Source organism: Strix uralensis, chromosome 4 (genome assembly GCF_047716275.1).
Source record: "Strix uralensis isolate ZFMK-TIS-50842 chromosome 4, bStrUra1, whole genome shotgun sequence".
Taxonomy (NCBI): Eukaryota; Metazoa; Chordata; class Aves; order Strigiformes; family Strigidae; genus Strix; species Strix uralensis.
The window spans coordinates 21,044,208-21,059,679 of NC_133975.1; positions in this window are offsets into that span (position 1 = coordinate 21,044,208).

Genomic DNA, 15,472 nt, shown 5'->3' on the forward strand with positions numbered 1-15,472 from the left:
GTCTTTTTGTCAAGTGTACTCTGTGTGTGTATGTGCATATACTATCGGGGTTTTTTTCTACAAGGCTAAAGGTAAAATGCTATGTTACTGTTCATGTGACAAACATAATTGAACATCTGTATGATTATATAAAAGTAGTTATCATTTGATCAGGTGTTGAAACTTGCCATGTTTTTCTGGGGTTTTTTTCAATGTTAACCAAGAAATATGATTTTTTTAAATTTTTTGTGTGTGTGTGAATAAACAGTGAGGTCATCTATGGAACCAGAACAACACAAAAGAAGACCGGCCCCAGGAGTGGAAAAGTCATCAGTAGTTGTGCGGCTATGCACACTGGACCCCACTTAAACGGGATATGGAATGTCCACCCAGAAATCTAAATCGGTTTCATTATTGCTTGTATTATTGCTGGAGTTAGATAAGAAACTGTTTTTTTAATAATGTAAAAAAAAAAAAAAAAAACCCAAAAACAACCAAACAAAACGGTTCACTTTTTTGTATTATTTATTAAATAAGAAAAAATGAACTGTGTTTAATTATTTAACTTTAGCAACTTTATTATTGTAACTAGTATATCTGACTTACTTTCATCCTTTTCTTAGTTGCATACTGTCTGATATTTCTTTCAGTTGGTTAATAACTAGAAGTAGGAATTTAGCAAGCTACTTATTTCTTGCTTTGACAGGATACTCTAGTAGGACCATAAGGAACAACTAGAAATTATGTGCACTTGTAGTTTGCAAGCACAAGTGACACGATCACTTGAAAAAAGTTTCTGAGATGGGAAGTGGACACAGCAGAGAGAGAATTTAGAATGGCAGAAACCTACCAGTACTAGTTTTGTATTAAACTAATACAAGAACTCCTGGCTTGTCAGTAACACTGTGAAGGGGCCAGAAGTGATTGTTAAGAAGGTGTGGCAAGAGCAAGAGAGAGATTTCCTTGGAAAAAATAGATTATTTGACTATAAGGAAGCATTACAGATTTATATTGAAATATCTGCAAAGGTGAATGCCATTGTTATTAAGACACATAAAATAGCCAGAAAATGAACACTGGTAGAGCTTCTGCTGTTTGAAACAGGAACATTATGAGCAGATTACATTTCAAAATTATTTTAAAGGCTCTTGCAGTCTGTTTCTGGAATGGTAAGTTGATTCTTCTGGAACAGAATAGAAATTAGATCTGAGGTTTTGGCAAAGAGAACCGTTACTTGATAAACTTTAGTGTTGGCATAGTTGGAAGAAATTGCATGGGTTGGTTCTTGTTTTAGGTGAACTAGAGACATAAAAAAATATCTTTATCTAAATTTTGGCAGTTAGCTATATATCTAGTCTCAGCAATAAATCCTGTTAAAATCCAGAGTAGAGGATTAAAAGGAGAATGGTGTGAAATTATTTGGCTAGAGGAAAGGATTCGTTGGGAGGATTACATGCAGTATATGCTATTTCAGAACATTCAGAACTGCAGAACTGGGACAGGTAGTTTACCTTTCACAGTGCCCTATGTAGATTGGAGTTGCATGCTTCAAATAAGGACAGAAAAAATTTGTATGTGCTCAATTAGTGTGTCCATAAATTGCTTTACGGATATTTATTTCTGATACCCATCAACACATGCTTAGTGTGAGGCCAAAAGCACGAAGAGTTACAGCCCATATTTATTTAGAAATACTTTTGTATTGAATATCAACATTAATTATGTACGCTAAAGAGAAATAGGTTGAGGAAGTCTTGATTCTTTGTAGAAGCAAGCTTGCAAGCCAACTGCTGTCTGAAAAAGATCTGATAAAACCTTCAGAATTTGACATCTTTCAGGTTCTGCTTCTTCAAGTAGGGAAATGGATGCATAAAAGTTTGCTGTCGTCTTTTCCATGCGCTATTGCCTTTGTCTTCTAGTCTCAGTTCCCTTACTTTTCATGTGTACTTTCCCAGATCCTTAATTAGTTTGCATTTTTTCTCAGAATGTGTGAGTTCTGCTGCATGATTTAGGAGAGGAGTCGGTGTTAAGGTGAACTGTAACTTTTGAGGCTAACGTGCTGTCATCTCTCTGTGCTGTGGGGTGAGGGAGAAAGAAGTGATGGTTGTTTTTTAAGCTGCTTGTAGGTACATTGAATGGAAGTTTCTACAGACCTGACCTTAACGATCTGCAGGTCTTTATCTGAAGATGACACATGTATTTGGAACCATATAAAGGTGCTTGTGAATCTTTATCTGAATTTAGAAATTCTTTGCTGCTTACTCATCTTTTAATTATATTTTCTGTCTTGTTGCCCCCTCATCGATGTTCATTACAACCTTAAATCTTCCCTGTTTTTAACTAAAATACCTTTATTGTATTTGCTGATTTGTTCACTGGGAAATTTGTCCGTTTCCACCTCTGTGAATCCCCACAGATGTGTTTCACGGGCAAGTTGGGACCTTGTGCCATTCGAGCTACTTCTGTGCCGTACCTCCATCTCTTACTTTCTGCTTTAGCTTCTCCTGAATGACTTGACTTTGAGGCCTTTGACATACAAATAAATAATAGCAACTGCATTTGCATTAAGACATTTATAATAAATTGCTGTCCATTGGCCATCCTTTACAGAAGGAAGGATTTCGTTACAGAAGCTGTACCCCTACAGACCACATGATCAGAATCTTTTTAAGAACTTCATAGTTCTGCTTGAATAACTTCAACAGTTGTGTAAAAGATAGAAGCACAGATCTAGATGTACTATGTTTTCTGTCTTGAAATTGTCTGTTTTAATAACCAACTGCTCACAAACATATCATTAGTTCTTAAAATCTCCAAGTGACTTTAATTCTGGTTTGAGCCCAGTGACTTTTTTTTTTTGAGACTCTTTGTTCTAGTGTTTCTTCTTGATTTTGATAATTTTGATAGAATTGTACATAATCCGTTTAGAGCTAATGCAGCCAAGGTATCTGTGCTGTGAAAAGGGATGTGATCCTGAGATCCACATTGGTGTGTTCATTACACATGGCAAATGTGACAGCAGTGACTTCAAACTTGGTTTTTGGTCTCTGTCCAAGACAACTTTGCATGATACTTCTGTATGTGCATGTAATTGCAGTGTTTAGTTCAGTGTGAGCTCTGAATATTTCTTTACCTGCATAAACATCTCATGCAGCACTATGTACACACACATGCAAAAAAAGACCCCAAAGACACAAATGGTTGGTTTTTATTGTTAGTTTCTATTGTTCCCTTTTGTCCCCAGTAATTATCGTTACTATAATGTCTTAAATTATGACTTCTTATGGTACTTTTTTCTGTTTGTTCTCAATTAGGTGTGCTTCAAATTCTATTGCAGTTCTCTCACTGCCAACGGTCTTACTTTGTGGAAATTGGGAAAGGGCAGATGCAGGATTCATGGTGACTGAATCTACTGCCTTAAAAAACATAATTGGGAATTCCCCAAAAATGGGGGAGATTCAGCAACATTATTAGATTTTTAATATGAAAGAAATCGTTAGGTTAGGAAATCTGATTTTTTTAATATCTTGATCTTAACAAAAGGTGTTTCTATGCCTTTGAAAGCAGGAATTTTAACTTTCTCACACTGTGTAAGATAAGTTCTGTGAAATTTTTTGTTAGCAAGACAGAGAAAACAAGCCTCAACATACAGACAAGGCAACTGCAGATTTGCCTCTTGATGTCAGTGCAGTTTCTAACAACATCTACTTTCTTCTTTTCAGGGAAGAAAGGAAGTGGTGCCATTGTTCCTTTATTCTGCTCAGATTTCCTTTATTCTGCTCAGATTTTATAGGTGTTGCAGCCTGATTTGTGTAACAGTCATTTTAATGACAGCAATTATAGTTGCTAAAGTGGCACAGTCTGGCAGCCTGCAGTAATACAAAGCAGAATGCCATATGAAGCCATTAAAAAACCCCAAAAAACAACAAAACATTAAATCTTGTATTGACAAAAGTAGGCAACTAACACAAAATTCTTGATGACGTAGGAGTTTGGTTTATTTTTTTTCCAAATGAAAATGTCTTGTGGCAGTGCTGTGCAGATTACTAATTAGTTATTACAAATTACAAACTTCTGAGCAAATTAGGTTATTTCTGAAGGGCCTGATGTGGATTAACCTTTGTGTGGGCATGTGCATCTGTTTTGACAGTACTTTTGCTGCTCCATACTGCTTTTTACAGCATGCTGGGTTTTAAGGAGCCATCTGGGTTTTAGACTCAGCTTGATGCGATGACCTCAGTTGTGAGACTGATGTTTATATCATCTTCCCAGTTTCACACATTCAGAAAGTTTTGGACTTCTAAATCAATTTTAGGGTAAACAGTTTTACCTTGGAGATTTAATAGACATACAAATCAAACAATGGTCTGAAAAAATGGTTTATTCTTTATTTAGTTTAGAAGTAATGCTGATAAGGAAAATTCTTATTTTGGGAGGATAAATGCAATTAGCAAGTGTTTAAGCTTTCAGATACATCTGCACTTTCTACCAAGTAGTTCATTTTTTCAAGTTAATAATTCTATGCTATTCAAAGAAAAAATGTAATTGATTTGTATTGTTGTTTTGTATTTTTACCCTCAGGTACCTTGGCTCTTGAGCTGTCATGAGCCAAGTGTGTTTCATCCTAAAGTTTATGATCTGGGTGTCTATATCCTGGACCTCTTAGAAATTCAGAGCTTGAAAATACAAATTTTGGTAACATTCTACTTCTGCACTTTTTACTGTCAGTTTATGGGTAAACTTACAGAAAATAGATACCAGCTACCAATATAAATGTATTAAATTAGAAAACAAAAAAATCCATCTCCTCTCCCTGGACATTAGGATGGTGAAACAATAAACTAGGCTTACTACCTGCATGGGGTTATCTTCACAGAAAGGAGAAAATTTAAATATGTCATGCAATCATAGCTTTTAAAAACTATGTGTGAATCTGCGCATGCGGCTTGTTACTTAAGCTACCTTGAGGAGTACAGTTATGAAATATGGGTAGTTTTGCCATTCATCTACCAGGAATCTGAGAAAAGTTTATTAACCATTTTCACATTATATTACAATCTAACTTCTCTTTCTTTCACCTGTACTTTCATCCTATTTTAACAAGTAAATTATTTGCAGCTGGTCATATTAGAGTGAACACTAACAATGTTGATGTTTATCTTGATTTTCAATTCAATATGTGTCTATGAAAATGTTCCTTTCTTTTAAAAATGATGTTTAAATGCTAGACAGCTTGTGAAGTGTCCTCTGCAAAAGCATTATGGCATGTTCAATGCAAATTTAACTGTTTTCATGATTCTGATGCAGAAAAATCACAGTCCCAGTACAGTAATATCCTGATGCAAAGGACATTTGTCCTGGTCCCAGGTGGGGGTGGAAAAAATTAGTTTAGACCTTAAGTTAAACATAAGCACTGCCAGATTTTTACATAAGGTGGAAAGAGAGAGGTAACAGCAAAGGTGAACACTAGTTTTTAAGCCAGACTGCTGGAAATTTCAGGGGTGATGGGAGTTAAGGATCATGTAATGGATGCAGTCATTAAAGTCTGAGTGTTACTTGTCATATAGGCCAAGAGGATATGTGGTTTGTTAGGTTTTTTTTTTTTTTTCCACTGGCCAACAGTGGTGTTGCCTCAGAAGGAGGAATGATCACACATGAATCTCCTCTGTCAAGTACCAGTTGTCATCTGTCACCTTGATGGCCAGAACTTACAAATCATTTTATCCTAAAGCCTAACAATGCAAAATGGGAAAAATCAAATAATAGATAAAATATAATAACAATTCAATAAGATCTGGACTAGCAGAAGAGAGTTACAATCTTGTTCTCTAGCAATTCATTAATTGTCATTGGTAAACAGTCAATAGCTCAAGTATAAAATATCAAATCGTATACAAGATCTATCGGGAAATCTCAGGCATGTGTGCTGTCCAAGTTGAAATTGTCATGAATTTACCTAATCTTAACCAATTTGATATATTTTACAAACCCACATCAAGCAAGTTTTAAAGTGGAAAAGCTTAAAAAAAAAAAAAGTCTGGTTAAGATACTTGCTTTGGATGCAAAGCTGGGACACAAGTAGCTCTCTTGCATCCCAGTGAAGTACAGTAATAATTTCTCTAGGGATTTATAATCTGTTTTCCCTGATTTTCCAATTAAGAATAGTTTATAGGCATTGATAAAACCCCAGACCAGAGAGGCTGTAAAGTCTGTTTTCCAGGCACCTGTTTAGTAGGTCCATTTCACCTGGAATGGAGCAAACTGAGGTTTAAATCCTTTTTCCGAAACAGGAACAACTAAAGCCTGTTTCTCTCTCATCTTAAATCAGAAATCTGTCTTAGACTAGAGGAGCTTTTCCCCTGCCAAAAAGGGTTCACTCTGACTGGCTCATCTCCATCACAAAGGTTTTGATTAGGTAGTTTAATAGGAAAGCTCCTGACAAACTCGCACTTCACCTACCTTCCTAGTTGAAGTTACACTGTATAAAGTTCTTCAAAGAGTGAATTATATCCCTGAGATGGATAAATACAAATGATATGATGCGCACAAATGAAAAGCAAAGTCATGTTAACCGAGGATGCTTAAAGAGCGATCACCTTTGGTACTTTCAGGTCCTTCATAAGGATCTGGGCACAGCAGACCATAGACAAAAATGCAAGGGGTAAGAATGGATTTGTGTATAAGGGACACTGGCGCCTACTAGACTGCAAACTGTAGCTGCTGCCCAGAAAACCCCCGCTGGCTGTTGTTTGATGAGGAGTATGCCAATAACGTGCTGGGTTTTTACTTGCTAAGCCATCTGAAAAAGTCAGCCTGGTAATCAGCTGAGCTTTTGCATGGAGAGGTGCAGGAATCTCAGCTTCGAGGCAGAGCTAAAATTTCAGTTCATTAGGAAGGTAAAAGAAGAATTGTTTTCTTGTAAATGATACAAACCCTCCAGCACCTTACTGCCACACTGACACTGTTCTATCTGCTCTAAATAACCTGAAAAAAAAAAAACAAAACCCAAACCTGCACTTCAACTGGCCTGCTGGAGACTCTTGACTTCAGTGGCCTCCCAAGCCCCACCCCCTGTATAAATGAGTGCTTGGAGTCAGAATTAGAAGTCCCACTGGATACACCTGAGTAGGATTCTGGGCTGATGTATTTAAGACCAGTGGGAGCAAGCTCTTGAAAATAAATACACCATCACCTCTTGGTTACCCAGAGAAAATGGAAGTTGTGCTCTATTCTGACATTCTTACCCAGACAAACTCTCATTGATGACAACAGAATCTGCAAATGTAAGCCCAAGATTGTTTGCAGCGGCTGCTGTTTGGGAACAAACAGGATTAAATGGGACTGACCCCAGGCTGGGTTTGAAGCAGAACTAGCTAATAAAGGATACGAGGTTTCCAACTCATCAGCACCTTTAGTCATCAGCATCAGGTATTCTGCACCTTTACTTACATGATTTCTTGCAACATTTATCCCTTTCTGAAGATTTCTGTTGCAGGTATAAACTACATCATCCACTCACCTAGGACAAAAGACATTTAAATGTCTACATTTTAAACTAATTCCTTCTTGTTTCAATACAGCAAAATCCATGTACTCAGTGGCCTGGAAATGCTGTGCCTACTTCACCAAGTACCAAAAATTTTAATCTACTCTCTCCTTGCTGCCCAAACCTCCACCTCCCTTAACAATACATATAAATGCGCTGCCAGTCTTTAAAATGTATTGCAAAGAGTAAAATCTAGAAAATACATCTGTGTCTCCTGTTATTTTCAGTGCCATTAGTAGGCCACTCCATAAGAGGTAGATTAGTTGTCACATCTTGCTTCACACCATGGAAAGAGCTGAAGGGTTGAAATGCAAGAAACCAAAATGTGCAAGATGATCCAACATTTTCAAAAGGCAGCTTTTCAGAGAGGACATGGAAATCCTGAAATATTAATAAAATTAACCTAGAGTTTGATGAAGCCAACCAAAATGCATCAGGAGGAGCAATAAAAAGTCGCTTTAATTTTCTGGATACAAAGCAACAATAGTTTTGTTGGTGATCTGTGTGTGAGAGTGTCAGGTCTGACATACTCCACATGGAAAAGAGAAATTGCCAGAATTAGAGATCAGTCATAGGAGGTGAAAGATAAAGGTTTGTATTAAAGCTATGAAACAAAATAAAGAGAACTTAAGCCAGAGATGAAATTTTGCAGTATTGAAAAATGGCATAAAGTTACTTGATCGTGTAACTTAAAAAGCAGGTGTTTCCAAGTGTCCCTTCTTCAAAAGCCCTCCCGACTGCTATCTACGATAATTGTTCACACAGATGCAGAGTCTCACAGACACAGGAAAGTACTCAAATGCACTTGCACAAATATGTTCCTCCAGAGAGGACCAAGGACAAATGTAAGTAAATAACAATTCTTGGCTCAGAATCAGAGCCTGAAGTTGCACAGATGGCTACATTTGAGCCCACAGGCATATGGAAATAATATCAAAGTTCTTCAGTTTGTTTTATGTAGTAGGAGATTAGAAAACATTATTCAAACTAAATTTGGAGGAAGCACAGATGCAGCATGAATCAGTTATAAAATTGCATTTTGGTAAGTTTATATTAATTTAGAAACATGTTGCTCTTGGTAGAATTAGGAGAATAATTGAATGTACAAGGCATTGTAGTCTAAGCAGACACATAGATTTGGAAATTACTATCTAGCAAAGCCAACTGGTAGCACCAGGATGCGTAACAGACTGCTGCTGTCAGTCGTCAGAATGAGGACACAGAAGCTCTGCAGTGAAAAAGAGCTTTAGCAAAAGTGAGCTGGATGTGGGGCAGGAGAGGCAATACTTATTCCCTCCTAGCAGAGAGTACCTTTTTTTTTAAGTTTCTTTACAGGATGCTGCAAAGAGTAGACTCTTTCAATTACCGGTAACTGTTAAATGCAAGCACCACAGTTTGGTGGGGGAGGAGCGGGTTGGTTGTGGGGATTTTTTTGTTTCTTTTTTTAATAATCCCTTGCTTATTTAGGTACTTGTTTTTCTACTTACCTGACTGCAACTGGTTTTTATGGTTTCTGAACCTTTGTCACTTCTGACTGACGGAATATAGGGTCCCTATGGAGCGCCTCCTACCATGCCAGTGGTAGCAGAGATGAGGTCTGTGTCGTCTGGTGGACAAGATGTGGAGGTGCAGCTCTGGGGAGGTCCCATGGATGCGCAGTGTTCTGTGGTATTAGGCTTTGGGGACAGAGGAACATAGCATTATGTTCTCTTAACCCCTCAGCTAGACTAGAACATTACAGTATTGTGGCAGTGTTGTTCAGACTCCTCATGTGAGAGATGCCTGACCTGTACAGGTGTGGTACAGTGCTCTCTGCTTGGCAGCAGTGCTTTACATGCAGCAGTTTCTCCATGGCCCTGAGAGCACTTCTCCATCCAGCTTCTCTGCTTGGGGCTCACTGCAGAGACTCCCAGCTCCTGGGGGTCACCTGGTCTGTCCTGCTGTCAGAATCCCTTCAGCAGCAAAATCCTATGCAAGGCCTGTAGAAAAGAAATTAATTCCAGAATAGTTGTTTTCTTTTCAAATCTCCACTTGCAGCCTTGCCTAAAATGAGTGCTTTCATACCCAAAATGAAGTTTGATTTTTCCTTCCATCTTGCTGCCTGAGGAAACTTTTGTCTGCCCTGCACATGTCTCCTTCACATACAGGGCACAGCTGCCTTTTCTCTTGCTCTCAGGAAGGTCTTGACAATCCAAAACCAAAAGTGTTTGCAAAGATTTTCTCTCTCCACAGATCAAATTGCATAGTTCTTGTCTCCTTATTATAATTTTTTCTCTCACTCTACAAGGCTGAAATGTTTCCTGTTCACCTTCCCTTCCATTCCTCACCCTGTTTGGGCTCTGCAGAACCACGTTTCCAGCTGCAAGTGCATTGGATTCAGCTTTGTCTTCAGTCACCAGCTTTCTAAATATTTGTTCTTCTACCAGTCTTATTAACCTCTTACAAATCTTACAAAAGCAATATAGGACAAAGCTGTACACCTGCAGCTTGCGTGCTCTCTCTCTTCCTCTCGCTCTCTAGGCAGCCTCTGTAACTGGAGGCTTGTCTGTCTTGGCTTCAGTGTGTAGCAAAGCAAGCCTATCCCAGTTTTAATAAATATTTGACAAATTAGTGCAGCGGAAGAGTCACATTGGATGTTAATAAACATTTGATGTCTTGTGGAAAACCCTGCCTTTCAATAAATGTTCTTTGAATTTCCACCAACTTTTACTTTTTAGTGCTTGAAAAAAGGAAGGAAATAAATACAAAAGGAAAAAAATGCTTGAAAAATACCAGGCAATGCACAGCTATGCCTGACAGTCTCTCCTGGACTGTATTGTTTTACTTCAGTCAGTTGACACTATTTAAACAGGTTTCCTATCTAATAAACACAAGGGCACTGAGATACGTTTTCTGGATACTTTTCCTAGATTTGCAATCCCAGGAAAGCGAGGACTTTGGTATCAGCAGAACTCTCTTGTTGAAAAGCCACTGTGAGAACCTGTCTTATGGCCAACAATTTGCTTTAATCACTACTGATTTTCTTGTAACTCGGTTGAACACTAACCATATTGGACTGCAAATCAAAAGCTCTTTGTCTTCAAGACACAGCAGCCTCCTCCTCCTGTGATAACCTCTGTCCTTCCCCATCAGAAGATCAGAGGTGCATTAAATTAGTCGTAGCACCCTGGGAAGATCAAAAACATGAGGTTGGGTTTTCAACAGAAGCCATAGCTGTGCCCCCTCTGATACAAAGAATTAGTTTCAGTGCCATACCCATAATGTTATTTTTCCTACTTGCCTGTGGACTGTGGCAGGATCATCTTTTGGGAAGCCACCAGAAAAAGCAACTCTAAAGACAGAATGTCTTGGATGACATTACTATCCTTGTATTCCTTTACAATAATAGCAAGCTAGTCGTAGCAACACTGCCAGATGCCACCACAGGGACATGGACTGAGTTTTGAGCCAGTTTCAGAGCAAGGAAGCAGCTCTGGTTACTCTGCATCTACCTTCAGTTTAGCTATGAAATCCTGAAGATGTCGGGTGTTAGAAGGCCCCTAGCAGGTTTGTAAGAGCCAATGCAGCATTCGCAGCTGGCTGGCCAGTTCTCTCTTGGGTAGTGTCATCTGTTTATTGCGCTTGCTCCTGTGCTTTCACCTCTGTGTGTCATTCTTCACTTGGTCATGAATGAGGCCTCTTGTCAGTTGCTGAATATTATCAGAACAAGGCCCTGAGCCACTGTCCATCTAATAAAAGAAAAAAATTGACAGCAAGCTAAGAGCATGAGCAGCTCCTCCTCTTTCCTATGGGTTTAGGTTCTGTACATGTGACTGTTCTTCATGCTTGCTTTGTAGCACTGGTATTTGTATGACGTTCATGGGAGCTATGCAGTGATTTGTCCACGGTTTTAAATCAAACTCGGTATGTAAGTTGTGTTTCTTTATTATATCTGGAGATATTTTCAAAATTTTTAATAACTGCTAAAATAGCAGGAAATAAATTAAGTGGTGCTTACCCCATAGGCGATGATTCCTACTTGATGTTTTCTACCTGCTGATGCTAATGAAGATGTTTTGTTCTTGTCTCACAGTACGGTGGACAACTGACATCTCACTGGCTCAAAATTAGTGCTTTTTGGACACAACTGGGAGCAGAAGCCAAAGAAAACTCTTCATGCCATAATTATTTGTAGACATGCAGACAAATAACTCTTAGCAGGGATGATTTGTGATTAGGCAAGCAAAGCAGGAGCTTTACAAATCATGAACATTTCCTTTGCTTTATTTTTTTTTTCCTTTGGTAGGTACACAAGGCAGCCTAACAAGCATTGCAGGAGGAAAAAAATAAAAAGGTTATGTTAGAAATGGGTCTTTTTATAAACTACTTAGACAGAAATTCTGCCATCTTTAAGGCACACATTACTATGATGTGGCTGTAACTAATGAGAAAAGAGCCAGGAATGGGTTGTGCATAAAAAGCTGGAGCTGTTTGACAGAAATGAATAATGCATATAGAAAAATGGATAGGAAAACTGTCGTCAGAGGGTGAGCAAATTGCTGACCTACATGTACACCTGAGTGAAGTGTGATTTGGTTGGTCTGTGTCGTATTTTAAATGGAAGAGCAAGACATTTTGTGAAAAAAACAAACCAAACAAAAAAACCAACCCAAAAAATCCCAACTCTTTTTTTATACTCTCTACCACCCTGTCTCTGATGCTGTAATAAAAAGATTACAGCCTCTCCTTTCATACAATTCTTCCTCAAAGCCATTAAGTTCTATCTTTCTTATGTTTCCTCTTGAGAATAGGCACCTTTTGCCACTAGGAACCCTACGGTTAGCTCAAGATCCATTGAATTAAGACTGAGGAAAAAGAAAGTAGCACATTTACCAAAGTCCTGAGAAATGGAAGAGAAAATAAGTGCAGTCCTTGAATCTAAAGATACTCTTTGTGTATCTTGATCTGTATAAAAAAACATCAGCTACGGAAAAACGGGCATCTGAGAAAATAAAGGAGGTGAGTAGCTATTAAAATCCTCTCAGCACCTAAACAAATATTTCCAAGATTAATGTTTCATCAGGAAAAAAAAAGAACAACAAAACAACTGCATTCACCATTGTAATTGTAAGATTACAAGGTGGTTTGACTGCAGTCAGTAAATGCCTACCACATTCTGGTCTGTGCATAGCGTGAGTATATCTGACTGTAGATTAGCTTTGATTCAGAAACCCTACCAGTGTTATACTCTGTGCTACAGGGTCACTCATCGAGATTTTCCTGGCAGCCTCTATCTGTGAGGTCCCACGAAAGGCAGCTATCTTCAGATCAGCCTTCTGCCCTAGTACGGTTGTGCATGTGGTCTGAGCAAGTGCCTGGTTTTAAGGGAAATCCTGCTACATGCTGTTAGATACTGTGTGAGCATGTGTTTATTTGCTATGCTTTGGCTGCAATATTTCTTTATTGTATTGTATTATTTCAGTATCATCTGATCCTGAAATAACCTATTCCAAGCCAGAAACGCGTCATGATGAGCTGCGATGCGTGAATGTGGGTTGCACCATCCCTCGGCTGGGAGGCAGGAAGAGCCGCAGGGGATGGAGGAGCAGGTGGGAGCCCGGACAGCCTCACCACCTTGCCAGGAAAGGCTTGGCGGCATTGGAAAAGAGGCCACGACTTGTGTAAGGGGATGTAAACCTTTAGTGGCTGAAGCTCCATATCCACATGCTGCTTTTCATTCAGAGTAACTGTATTTTGCCTTGGCAACAGTGAAATACGTTTTTCATTTGACCCTCCACCAAGTGCTGTATTTAGCAGTATTTTAGGCACCTGTCTTAAAGCACACCCTAATAACAGAGGTTGCAAGTAATAATGACAGAAGTAGCAAAGGAGGACTTGGATGTTATTTAATGCTACGATTTTGTTTTAGGAACTAGTATAGAGTGTTTGTTTGAGCATGCCAGGAGCCGGTGTTCTTGAGAGACGATGTGTGAACTCAGACGTAGGGTTGTAGGAGGCAATTGCAGAACTGTTGTGTTATGGGCAGGATATATTGCTTGGAGCAATGTGTTTCAGGAGTCTGTCAACCAGAGATGATAGGGGGAAATGAAGATGAGAGTGCTTTCTGGGAAAGTAAATCTGGGAAGGAAAATAAACCTGTCAAAGAGGAAAAAAAAAAATCTAGCAATTGTTGGGGGGGGGGGAGCAACCTAGAGATTGGGAAGGGTACAGAAGAAAAGAAGATGGTGACATGCAGCTGAAAGAGATAAGAGAAAGACAAAGGGAGAGAAAAACCTGAGAGTCAGGGGAGAAAGGGGAAGAGAAAGACTTCATATATTTATGGGCATTATACACCTGAAATTTATTGATTTGCCATTTATCTGCTACATCTGGGAAACACTTTGCCTTTAGGTACTGCCCATTGTACATTTTTAGGACAGGATTTCTCCCCCCAACCCCTATAAACTAATGTTAAAATAAGGAGACTTCATGGGATCTTTTATTTTGATATGTTTATTCTACCCACATTTATTGTTGAAGATACATTTCCACTAACAGCAGTATCTGAATTAAAGGAGGATTCCATGGCTCTTTAGCAATGAAAGGGCAACATTTGGAGCCAGGAATGACTTCTGAAATACACAGATTAGGGAAAATGGCATTAAGATGCATGCAGGTTGCAGAAAGGCTGTGCTAGGAGACCAGAGCAGAAGAAGATAAAATGACTGGATTGCAATATTGCATTTTAAAAACTTAATTCCTACTCCTTGCTGGAATTTAGGTTAAGGGTCATGACTTTGGGAACTCGATCAAAGAGTTAATGCATTGGTTTAAAAACAAAAAAGGTGCTTAGGGAGCAATGGAGGGGAAGAGTGACACATGCACAGACAGAGCCTTGGACAAAAGAATACGTGTCTGTTTCTCACACCTTCCCTGATTGTCACCCGACTGCCACTCCATCAGGATCTTCTTCTCCTGTCTCCCTCACTTCATCACCTCCAAATTGTGCTCCCTGACAGTTATGAGTGGGGAATCAATCAGAGACTCTGCTCCTTTCAGCCGCAGGTACTGGAGGCCACGGGGAGCTGTGATCTGATTAAGGCATTGTTGAAAATAGCTTTTGCCTTTCATCTGAAACCACTATACTCAAACTAAATCAGTGGGAGCAGGTGAAAGGTGCACATACTACTACACAGGCTCTAAAGGTACCAGAGAACCTACAGCTACAAAAAAGGAATTTGCCTTTTGAAATGCATACAGAGCTGTGAAGTAGGCTGTCTCGCTATACAGTGCATAGCCAACAATATTCATATCCAGTATATTACTAAAATGTGATTTTTTTTTTTTACTTAAACAACAGTTTTTAAACTATGCCCCATAGTAAAGGCAGACTTTCGAACAGCATAAAATACTTCACAAATATTTTTTCCGCTCTCACTGTTCCACATAAATCCAAAAGCAGCTAAGTTTGTTCCTTCAGTTTCAACACGCAGGGCAGGTTTATAGAGGGTCTCATCCTGCATCCTTAAGTGAAGTAAAATTTTCATGTCATTGTTATGAATTAAATCCCATAATTTAATTTGGTGGGTATTTGCAAAAGGTCAGATCAATGTCAGTAGTTTCAGCACCATTCCAGGAACAGTGCTATTTTATTAACGTGGCAGGCAAAATATTGTTTCTATGGATTGTGCATAAATAGTGTTTAGAATTTTTTTTTTTTTTAATTTCCTGTCTGTGGACAAGATGGATGCAAAAAAAATAATAGCCAAAGTTGTGTGCTAAGTTGTATGGGTAAACTGTTTCAGGCAATAATTGAGTGCAGAACATGGATCTGGGTGCCTGGAACTCAAACTATATTTCCAATTTAAAATCATTCTGTAAAGAGATCAGATTCTCCTGATCAAAAGCCTTGAGAGGGGTTATATTTAATATCCACGTCTACATTCCACGCTGTGCTCAAATTTAATC